This window comes from Chelmon rostratus, chromosome 2, assembly GCF_017976325.1.
Source record: "Chelmon rostratus isolate fCheRos1 chromosome 2, fCheRos1.pri, whole genome shotgun sequence".
Lineage (NCBI taxonomy): Eukaryota > Metazoa > Chordata > Actinopteri > Chaetodontiformes > Chaetodontidae > Chelmon > Chelmon rostratus.
The window spans coordinates 27,480,918-27,492,185 of record NC_055659.1 but is presented as its reverse complement, the minus strand read 5'-3'; positions in this window follow the sequence as shown (position 1 = coordinate 27,492,185).

The following is an 11,268-nucleotide window of genomic DNA, read 5'->3' as shown; positions in this document are numbered from 1 at the left end:
CAAGCTAAATTTAAAGATTCATAAACTCATTATACTTATTAATTTCTGGAAATTGTAATTTTGTTAATACAAGTAGATATAATGATGACTGCTGACAAGAGATCACCATTTGATCAGAATCAGGTTTATTTACTCTTCTTATTTTATCACATACCATTGGTTGATTTCTGAGATTATGGGGCGATTGACTGGAGGAGTTAGTGGAGTTTTGTGCCATAAACTGCACAAATCACAAAAGTAATACGTGGGAAATATTCAGTACCCCAAGTCAAATGTACAGTCTGTTAGCTGAGCGTGAATAATTAACTATTAGCATGTAGTGATCTTGTCACAACCCTGCATTTTAATATGGTTTTTTTTTTTTTTTTTTTACAGTAGCTTTAGTTTTATTGTCAGCACATGCAAATTCACTTCTAAAAGGTAATTTTGGTGGGACGCTCCTCTCACTGGTGAACAAAGCACCGTTGCCAGCCCAGACGCGATACAGTAGGCCCTTCGTAACTTCCTCATTAACACACACAATCATGAAGTCGTAACTCTAAGCTATTAACCTTAAAAACAGTGCTCGAAGAGGTCCAAACATTTACTGATGCATGTACTGAAACCTATTTTCACACACACACACACACTTATTTTAGACATCATCCAGTCTAAAATGGGTTGATTGCATTCAAGTGAGGCCGGCTGCATTTGTGACTGCTCTCTGTGGCCGCTGTATTCCTCTCTGTGTTTTTTCCACATTAACTCGGTCAAAGTAATTGCCCTGGCAAAGCAGCAGAGAGACACAATGGGGGACGGTTATTAGCCTGAACTACTAACCCTCACTTAACCATTCAGGGAGAAACTGAGGTAATCAGCTTACTCAAGGTATCGCTAGGTTGACTCTCACTGTTCATTTTCAAATAAGATGTGTCCTTTGAAGTGGAAAATGTGGTTATTGACTTACTGGCAGAATGCTTTGTGTCAAAATATTATTGGCTTTTTGTTATGCTACTCATCTTTTCGCGTGTTCTTGGACACGTCAGCTTCTGCATACAGCAACATCTGCCTCATGTCAGCTCTCTCTTACCTGTGTGCCTTACTGTGAGTTTGACAGAGCGCACAGGGAGGGATTTGAAAGACTGATTTGCACCAGTTTGTCTGCAGGTCATATTTGATCTGAACATGTTTCCTAATGTGTTGCATAATTTGTGGGTTCAGATGTTTTTCCTATAGCGGGAAAGGACCGGCGTGGGTCAGACGATGGGTGCATGGTGGTGGGCGTAAGGGCAACGGAGGACAGTCTGGTCAAAGTGCACACTGAAATCTAACCTGACTCCCTCTACTCACATGATTTATAATAAAGAGTTAAGATAAAAATGTATTTTCCAAAGCAAAAGAACAACTATAAAATACTGTAGTGGACTGATGTCTACATCTGATCTTACTACACTGACATTACATCAAAATGAAGGCCCATAAATTCAGAGAATTCAGAGGTGGGGCAAATATAGTAGGGGACATCCTGCCCACATGGAAAAACTGAAGGTACACGCACAGCAAACAAGTCTCACACGTGGTTAGGATATCAGTAATCAGTCATCAGATTCTTTACTCAAGTAAAAGTAGCAGTAGTCTGTTCCAAGTAAAAAGCCTTCATTCAAAATCCTACTTTAGTAAAAGTACACATTGACACAGTATTGACCGCGAAGTGTAGAGTCTGAAAAGTGAAAGTACTCATTACATATAAGAATGACCCATATGAACGCATAGCATTAATGTGGTAGTTTGAAATTTTGCTATACAAGCAGACAGTTATCTTAGCTTAGCATGAAGACTGTTAATGGGGAAAGAAATAGCCCGGTGATGTCCAAATGTAGCTACCCTAATAGACTTCTCTGATTTCCAATTGCTTGAGTCTAGTCTCCATGAGGTTCCCACACAACCAGTCAAGTCCTGCCAAGAAGTACAACCACAACACACTGTTGTTTGCATACAGATTAAACCAACTTGATATAATGTCAATCAGCCAGCTTTGAAGGTGCTGGTAGGTGGATTTTGTCACCTTCAGACAGAGCCTGGCTAGCTGTTTCACCCTGGTTCATAACATAACTACATAATGGATTCCTCACAACTGGCTGGTTTGTCAAAGACAGAAAAGAGCGTTTCTTACACAGCACACAGCAGACCAGTCTGACAACAAACACTCCTGCAAGGGTGCAAGAACATATTCGGTTGGAGGAAATGAATGAGTTGCTAATATGCAATGTAGGCTAAGGATATGTGCAAATTTATATTACCATCAGCCATTTTCCAAAGAGTCTTAGGTTGTGTTTTGCTATGGAAATCAACATGACTGACACACATTATACACGCAGGCTGCGTGTACTAATGTGCTGCTATACAAAACCAAATGACAAAAGCAGGCATGACAGTCATTGTAATGGATTACCCCACTCAAGCAAGTCTTTGCATATTGATTCTTTCTCTTCTTCTTCGAGTCCACAAGTGTACAAGAACTTGAGCAAGTGGGCAACAGGCTGAAACTTGGCTGGCGGTCTTTTAAGAAGAGGCAGGTCCTGCTTCACACTCCTCTCTGACCTCAAACAAACTATTTTTCCCCCATTCTCCAATTTTCCATCGCTCCATTATGTGATGATGATGTCTGTTTTCCTTTAATGGATGAACCATGTGCTGCCTGCGGGAGGTTACTCTTCACCCACCCATCCATGCACACACACACACACACACATACGCTCCTACCAGAACACAAAGGAGAACAAAGCAGTTAAACGTTAAGGCTGTTGGTTATTCTTCTTCCATTCGTGTAGTTTAGTTTTCAATGTTGCAGAGCTTCTGCTTGAATGAGTAACTTTTTGATGTTTGACAGAAACTTTCCACCTGGAACATTGGCAGTGTGTTGTATTCGCTGGTACAGTCATTTGGGAGGTTACAGCTCATTCATTACAAGAGCCCGGGGTCACAGGTCAGAACATCCACTTTTCATGTGCACTCCGTGATCCTGTCAAGTGTTTTCAGTGAGAATAGAAATAAACAGTAGTAGCTGTCATCACTGATTTATATGGTTGCAGTCTGTGGTTTTGATTTGAAAACTCTATATTTTCCATCAGTCTCCCATCAGGAGTTTAGTTTAGTTCACTTTCGTCGTCTCACTGATGTACTGCGTTTTCTCTCATGTGATGATGTCACGCAGCTCTCCATGTTCAAAACTGAAGAATGAGACAAGAGTCACAAAATGAATGAGCACAAGGTCAAATTATATTAGCACGGGTGTTATTTTTGTAGCTTTACTCGATCATTTCTATTGGTTATGATAATATTCGTCAGAGATCTGGGGGCAATGAGGCAAGAAACACAGGCGATCATGCAGGAGATCAAGTTCAGATTATCAAAACCACTTTATTTGGAGATTAAAAAAAACTTTATTAAAGTATTATTTTTAAAGTTATCATGTATTTTAGCCTAGCTGGCTACTTATCTCTACTTTCTCAAGTACAATGAAAAACGAAGCAGTAAAACAGTAGCTTACAAGATTTATTAGAAACAACAGAATTTTATTTAATCCTCTTATTTACATATTGACCATACAGGCCTACTATAGAAAACAATGGTGTAGATATACAGGTGTATCATGTAGATTACAACAAACTAGAGCATGGATTACAATAATAGCATATTGTAGCCACTTCATGAGCTAATACAGTCTAATACAACAGAAATTCAATAAAGCCTGTTTTATAACCTGAGGCTATAAATAAAGTTTTTTCAAGAGGTGTTGATTCAACTTTGTGGCCATTTTTTTCAGCAATTAAAGTGGGCATACTAAGAGGTGTTTCTATACCACAAGAAGTTCCCATAATTTAAAACCACACAACAGTTTGGGTGACGTGCTCACAGTTTGCTTTCCTTTCCAACTAACTTTGAGGTTTGTTTGATCGGCTTCCTTTCGTGCTTCTCGCTCCGTGTGACTCCTTTCAATGATTTTACTTTGTTTCCAGATTAACTTGTCGGGGCGGTGATCAAAACTACAAAAGTAAGACCCCAAAAGCTCATTTATCCGATGGAATAAAGTGATTGGATGGTTTCAGTGACAGCGCTCTCACCGGGGGATGTAATGACTCTTTGCAGAATGAGGAGAAGAAGTGAACACTCAAACTCAGGCTTGTTGCAGTTTTCTGTGTGTAGAGGCGAGGGGTTGGAGGGGATGGGAGAGAGAGCGGGGGAGTGTGCTCGCTGGACAGCCATTCATCCTGAGCTGAGGGAAGGTTTCCAAATCTCCCCCCTGACATTCTTCTGGGCTCAAAGAAGCCCAAGGACAGAAGTGGCCCAAAACTGGCACAGACCGCCTGGATGTTGCCAGGGACAGCCACTCTGCCGAGGCGTTGCTGGGGCCCAGCACTGTTTTGTCTTCCGTTCTCACCTCACTTCCTGGTTTGGAAAAGGAGGCTGGAGGATCATTAACCAGCAGAAGGACCCATACTACACTGTATGTCCACACGTAACCAGACCTCAGGACAAGCTTACACATCTTCATTCAGTCAGCTATTTCTGTCTTCACTCAGTGGCACAAGTGTTCCTTTTTTCACTTTAAAACAAACACCCATGCAGTGCTGTCATCAGGCAGATTTCTTAACCTGATGGAAAGATTATTCAGATCTGAAGCAGCTCCACAGACCAGCTGCCAAATGAGCAGGGCCACACTGTTCCATGTCCTGTCTCTGCAGCTCACGGTGTAACGTTACATTTCATCTTCTCACTGATGAACGCCGTCTAATCGACCTCATGGTAAATGGACTGCATTAATGGACAAAGCACTTTACGATTTTGCCTCTCGTTCACACATACACACACACGCACACACTCGCCGATGGTGACAGAGCTGCCATGCAAGGCCATCCATCAGGAGCAGCTTAGGGTTCAGTCTAACCCCCAACAGTAGAGACGACCTGCTCTACCCCCTGAGCCACAGCATTCCCACAAAGAGGAACTGCTTCCACTCCATTCTTCGCTGCTATTGGTTTGTCACTAATTTAACTTCCTGCCCAGACAGGAAGTGGGAATGTATCGTGTTGTGTAGTTTGACATCTGCTGCTTGTGATCATTAGGTGCCTCCACTTTATCAAATATCTGAGCACTTTTATAACATGATGATTACTCTAAGGACTGCCTGGAACAATTAGATCAGTTCTCCTGCACAGCTCTGGGATCAGCTGTTCATGGTATATGGTCAGGAATGTGTTGGTATTTGTGTTTTATCATGTGTTATCACTAATGTCCGAGCAACATTGTGGCCATTCAAAACGTATGTTAATACAATATAGTAAAATACAGTCACAGTGGAGACTCATTAGTTAAACTATTACACACGTCTCATTATTGTGTAACAAGCTCATTATTCACAATCATGTTGTTAATAAAATATATATCATTGTACATAGTGAGGTGGAAGGTTTTAATTCATGTCCATAAATCAGAATCCAGACCAGATGTAAAAATCATATCAATGTCAACCAAATATTGACTGTGGAGAATGTAAATTATAATAATCTCCATCATACTGATAAGTGACCAGAATCAGAGCTGTTGGACATATCCACCACAGAAACAACAAGCTATGTGTTGTAAGCTGGCTGTGATGTAGTTAACACCGTAGATACTGACCTATTTAATGTGATATCTGTGGTGGATGTGCTATTCTCAGGCCATAAAACCTCTGTTCCCATCTTAAACGGCGATGGGATAATCCGAGCAAATCTGCAAAGCACTTGTGAAATCCGGCAAATTTAGAAGGGTGTCTAAATAACAATATCAGTATCTGTAAATCTAAATTCAGATTGAGCACCATTAAAATACAACTGATAGGTTACATCATGTGTTCTTGTTCAACCCCTCAAACGTGTTTTATTTTGCCCTGGTTTGTAGGCAGCTGTCCGACTGGTTTCCTGGGAAATCTCTCAAAACACTAAAGTGCCTAGTTTTCATGCTTTGAACTGGAAATGAGCTTTGTCCAAGATTCTTTAGAGGTTCTGGAAACTATTTAAGTTCCATGTACAAAGCCAGAGCCACAACAATATGTGCAAGGCATGAATCCATGTGCATAAGCAAGCACAAGAATAGCATTATGGTAAAAGACGGGTAACTCTTACTATACTCACCGTGAATCATATTTTAGGACACAGCTTTTACACTCACCAGTGTGCAACCCTACTTAGGCCAGTTTCTAAATGTTGCTGTTGTAACTTATAAATATTAATGATGAGTAAAACAAGACTAATTGAAAGACATCTCACTCACTAAATGCTGTATCATGTGTACTGAATCTGAGAAGGAATCCTCTTAGCTCCTGAATCCTCTTATGGACAACCCGTGAGTTTCCACTCTCCCTGCCTGCATTCCTGTAGGACTGCAGTCGATGTGCAGCAGCAGACCACTGTAGCATCAGGACACTCATGAACAGAAGATCACATACACATACTTGCAGTATGTGGCCCAAAGTAAACTGACATTTCGACATGTCACAATGGGAAGAGCGCATAACAAATGGCCTCATGGTCGTGGTATTGTATAAGCTGCCTCATTACCACACCTGCACATGTTATGTAAAATGTAGATGGAGGATAGCGTCCTGCTCCCATGCAGTTCGACAGATCTGTGCTAGTTATACACTGAGCTACTGCTGTTTGAAAGGCAATCAAAAAGATTTAAACCCGCAGTTAGACTTTGAATCACTGCCACTGAATGGGTGTTAGTTTTTGGTTAAATAATACATTTTAGTTGATATGCTGCCAAAACCGCATCCTGCCCCATCAATGAATGACAGAATTGTTCAGCTCCGATGCGTCTGTGACTACATTTGAATTAGTTCAATGATTGTGTGTTGGAAGGAGGTCTCGTTGCAGACAGACAGACAGACAGACAGACAGACAGACAGGCTGAGAGAGAGAGACAGACTGTCAGACGGATGAAATATCTCTGCTATTATTGGATCCTAACCACACATTTTTACCAGGATGTTGGATGATGTTGGTGTGTTTTCATTTGGTTTGCAACTGTAATCATTTGCCATTTTCTGCTGCTTCATACATGTTTCGCAAAGTTAACATTTGTAAATGAATAATTTTCAAATATTACAGAGCAGGATGCCACTTTAAAGCCATTACTGTGTACAATCTAACTTTCATCATTTGCTGGCCTGTGTTGTCTTGAGTGAGTGCTGCCTTACAGGAGATCACAGACAGGTCTTTCTACTGAGGCGGCCCCTCCTTGTCTCCACAGAACGCATGAAGATGAAACAGTCACAACTTTGACCCGTTAGACCAGTATTTTCTCAGAAACTCTCCTTTAAGATGTCTCTAATGTACTTTATACGGCTTGTAAATACTTGATTGGCAGTGACACACTGAATGAATTTGTAATGTGCAGTGTTTGTTTTTCTGATGAACAGAGAAGGAAGCAGTTTTATCTCAAGGTAGATAAAACCTCCCAGATAAAACCCAGAAAACTCCCCTCAAGTCAGATCTTAAAGGCGCTAAAGTCATCAGAGTTGATCAGCCAACTGAGAGCACCTGCTTCTTGGAACAGGGCTCTGCACGTTGACATCTTCAGGAGGAAGTAAACCAGGGGAAACTCACAGTCAGACTTCTCTGTCTGTGACTGGAACAACAGAAACTATTCATTCATGTAACCAAGTGGAGCAGAAAAAAATAAATGAACAAACGAGCTTCAGCTCTGTGTCTGTAAAGCATGATCATTTATCAGAGGGCGAAATCTCTCATACATCCCACGATCCAAAAGTTGAATGTTGCAGAGTTGAACTTTTGGGGAAATAAGTGTATTCGTTTGCCGAGAGTGAAATGACAGGAGCGATCGTGTGAAGCTACAGCCTGCAGCTGGTTACCTTAGCTTAGTATAAGCCTGGCTCTGTCCAAAAGCAACAAAATCCACCTCCACGAGCTACGGTAATTTAGCTGTCTGCAGGAGCTCGTTTCATATTAACATTAAGGCGTGTTATCAATGTGAACATCTAATGCTCTGCGAGGAGGCAATTCAAAATGTTGAACTATTTCTTTAAATTGAATTTCAATGAATGATGTGATCTCCTGTTAGTTACACAGAATATCCTCTAACAGGAAAGACACTTGCTCATTCTGGACCTTTTAATGTCACTCCTCCGACGCAGGGCACATTTCTACGTTTGAGTCAGAGGAGTAAACAAAATCATAAAAGCCCAGATGAGTAATATAGTCACAGAGCGGAAGCGAGTCACAGCTTCCTGTTCTTCTGTGAGTAAACACACCTAACGAATCCTTCCAGAGGCCGCAGCATGCCGCGTTGTAGCCGACTCTTTCTCCCGCCGTCACCAGATGTTTACGCTGTGTGCAGGCTGGCTCCGCTCGCCACTTTGCCAGCGTGGGAGGATGTGGATGGATTGTAGCCTCTGCTCTCTGGGCGGCTGCTGTTTAGCAACAGGCAAACAGCACAACAAAGCTGCAGGTCCTCTGGGGACGTAGTTAGAGCTGCCGCTCTCCTAGGAACCGCATTAGGAGGCTGAGCCATCATGTAATTTATCTGTCAGATAACACACAAAACACACACATACTCTGCAATCCTCTGACGAAGCAGTGTTCCTGTATTACATTTGATTATGCAAATATATAAACTGTTCAAGGACCATATTACAGAAATAATCTCCTGTACCACAGGGAAAAGCAATAAACTCATGCAATGGCTCACAAATACCATCAGATTTGCAAGGCAAGACAAAAGTGTTTGTACTGTGAGAAAAATAAGTATTAGATAAGCTTTTTCCCTTGTGCTTCATTCCCTGTGTCTCCTGTGCTCCTGTCTGTCTCTTTCTGTCTGACTGTCTGAATGGAGACAGGTGTGCAGTCTACCACTCCATTTTACTTCCCCCTTACCAGATCGTACACTCTGCGACCACTGAGTGTTGCTACGCATCAAGCCCTTTTAACCCCGTACATATCTAATTAGCCTGTTGTAGCCTGTTATCTTTAGTCTAATCTTATTTCTCCCGTCCTCGTCCTCTCGTCCGGCCGGCTTGCCAGCCTCAGATTCCTGCTCAGCCCAGCAACTCTCGAGATTCCGCACTGGACCTGAATCATTCCTGTCGCTGTGTGTCTGTGTCTGCTCCTGGGCTCACTAGTTAGCTCCATAACAAAGACAAAAGTGCAGGGTGAAAATAATGAAGGCTTAAAGCTGCTAATACGCCTATTTTCACTATAGACGAATGGCTCAACTCCATGGAGCGTTGTAGCATCTTTCTGCTCATTGTTTTGGTTTTTTGGCCACACCTTCACCGTGTCGTATGCTGTACAGACGGTGAAAGCCGTGAGGCGGTGGCATGTCAAGACTTCTTTGACTGGGGTGTTCCCAGAGAGGCACTGACTTATACAGGAGTGCAAAAACTATGTGTGCACACACATGTCGGAATCGCACTAATTTACCTTTACACATATCAGACAGCTGGTTCGATTGAAGGTCCTGCCTCTCACTGGGCAGACAGCTAGTCATACCCAGGCGTGGCACTTGTGGTGGCCGGTCAGACCGACCCACCCCACCCCCCCGGCAGCTGGGACAAAGTTAGCAATTAGCTGGTGAACATTGTGGAGCATTTAGTAGCTATAGAGCACTGTTTGGGAAGTTACTTTAAAAATGCAATGTATTACACAATACTAGTTAGTGTCATTTGAAAGAGATGTCCAGCTGTCTGCACCAGCTCCCTGTAGGCTTATTTATGCTCTGAGTCTATTTTTTTTCAATACTACGCAAATAAATGCAAGGTTGATGCCCAATAAAAAGGCACCGAATAAATACATTTGTTTACATTTGGCAAATGATGAGGAGCAGAGTGTGCTGCTCTGTGGACAGACAACCACACACACACACACACAACGTGTTATATGACTTCATCAGTGTGGAAAGGTAATACATATGGTAACACTGCTGCAGTCAGATATGTTTCTCAAGAAAGCGAGGTCCAGTTAAGAGGAGAGTGAATCATGGGCTTATATTTGGCAGATTCCAAAACACTCAACTCAAATCTGTAAATTTTAACCTTGCTCACACATTAACCATAAGAACTACTATTACTATTTAAAAAAATACTATTTATACTAGTATTTATACTACTAGTAATACTATTTAAAGCTTGCTCTGCTGCCCCCAAGTGGCCAAAAAGTCCATGAACGCACATTGAGATTTAAGCTCTTGAGCCCATGATTACTTAAATGTTTCTGTCTTGGCGTTTGATTTTCAGGAACATAGTGTTGGGAAAATCACAAACTCTCAGCCTTCATTATTTTGTGCCAAAGATAAAGATTTCAGTTTCAGTCACCGATAATCAGCTCAGTGCTCTCCTGGAGATAATCCACGGGTCTGTAGATGCTTGGTAACAGAGAGTGTAAGTTCGGCAGATGTGTGCTTAATTATGATTTTTGTTTTATATAATTTTACCCAATGAAGTGAGCCAATGTTAAATGATAGAAGTGCAAGAACTGAGCCTTGGGGAACTCCAGTCAGGTCTGTAAACTTTAACCACGCAGATGCAATAAAAAGTCTTTACATGATTATTCTTGGAATTGAGAGATCAAGTCAGTGTCCATGTCCATGTCAGTGTCCATGTCACTATGTGTCTCATGGACAAACTCACTGCTGAATGTAGAGACACAGTACAGGTCCAGAAAGACATATTGTAGTCATATTAAACTTATTTTTAATGGGCTTCATTCCCTCTTCATCTACAAATATTATTCCATTTTAAAATCAATATTCTATTCAAAATGCCTGTTTCTCTCTTGAGTTTTCAGGCCACATTCGTGCACTTTCAAAGCTTACACTTATGTAAGATTTGCATTGATCTAGTGTTGGTGGATCAGTGACTAAAATCCTCCAAGCTCAGTTAGACTGTAGTGACATGCGTGTGTACCCATTCATTCAGGAATCTAGGCCTATTGTTAAATTAAAACTTCTATTTCGGCCCCCTGGTAGTAAATTAGCAGGCTTGTGGAGGAGACTGGCACCGCACGGGCACAAATTTCCACACACACGGGGGCGAAAGGAGGGGACGTGCTTGTGCTCACTGGAGGGGAGGGGAGGGGGGGTCTGTATCGTTAGCTCAGAGTGTGGAGGGAGGGCCCGCCTTGTGGCTTCCTGGCCCCTTGCACCGGACGGGTGTATTATAGATGCGCATCGACGCAGCCGGGCGGCGGGGGCCACTGGACGGGTGCAATGTGACGGGGTCGGGAGAGA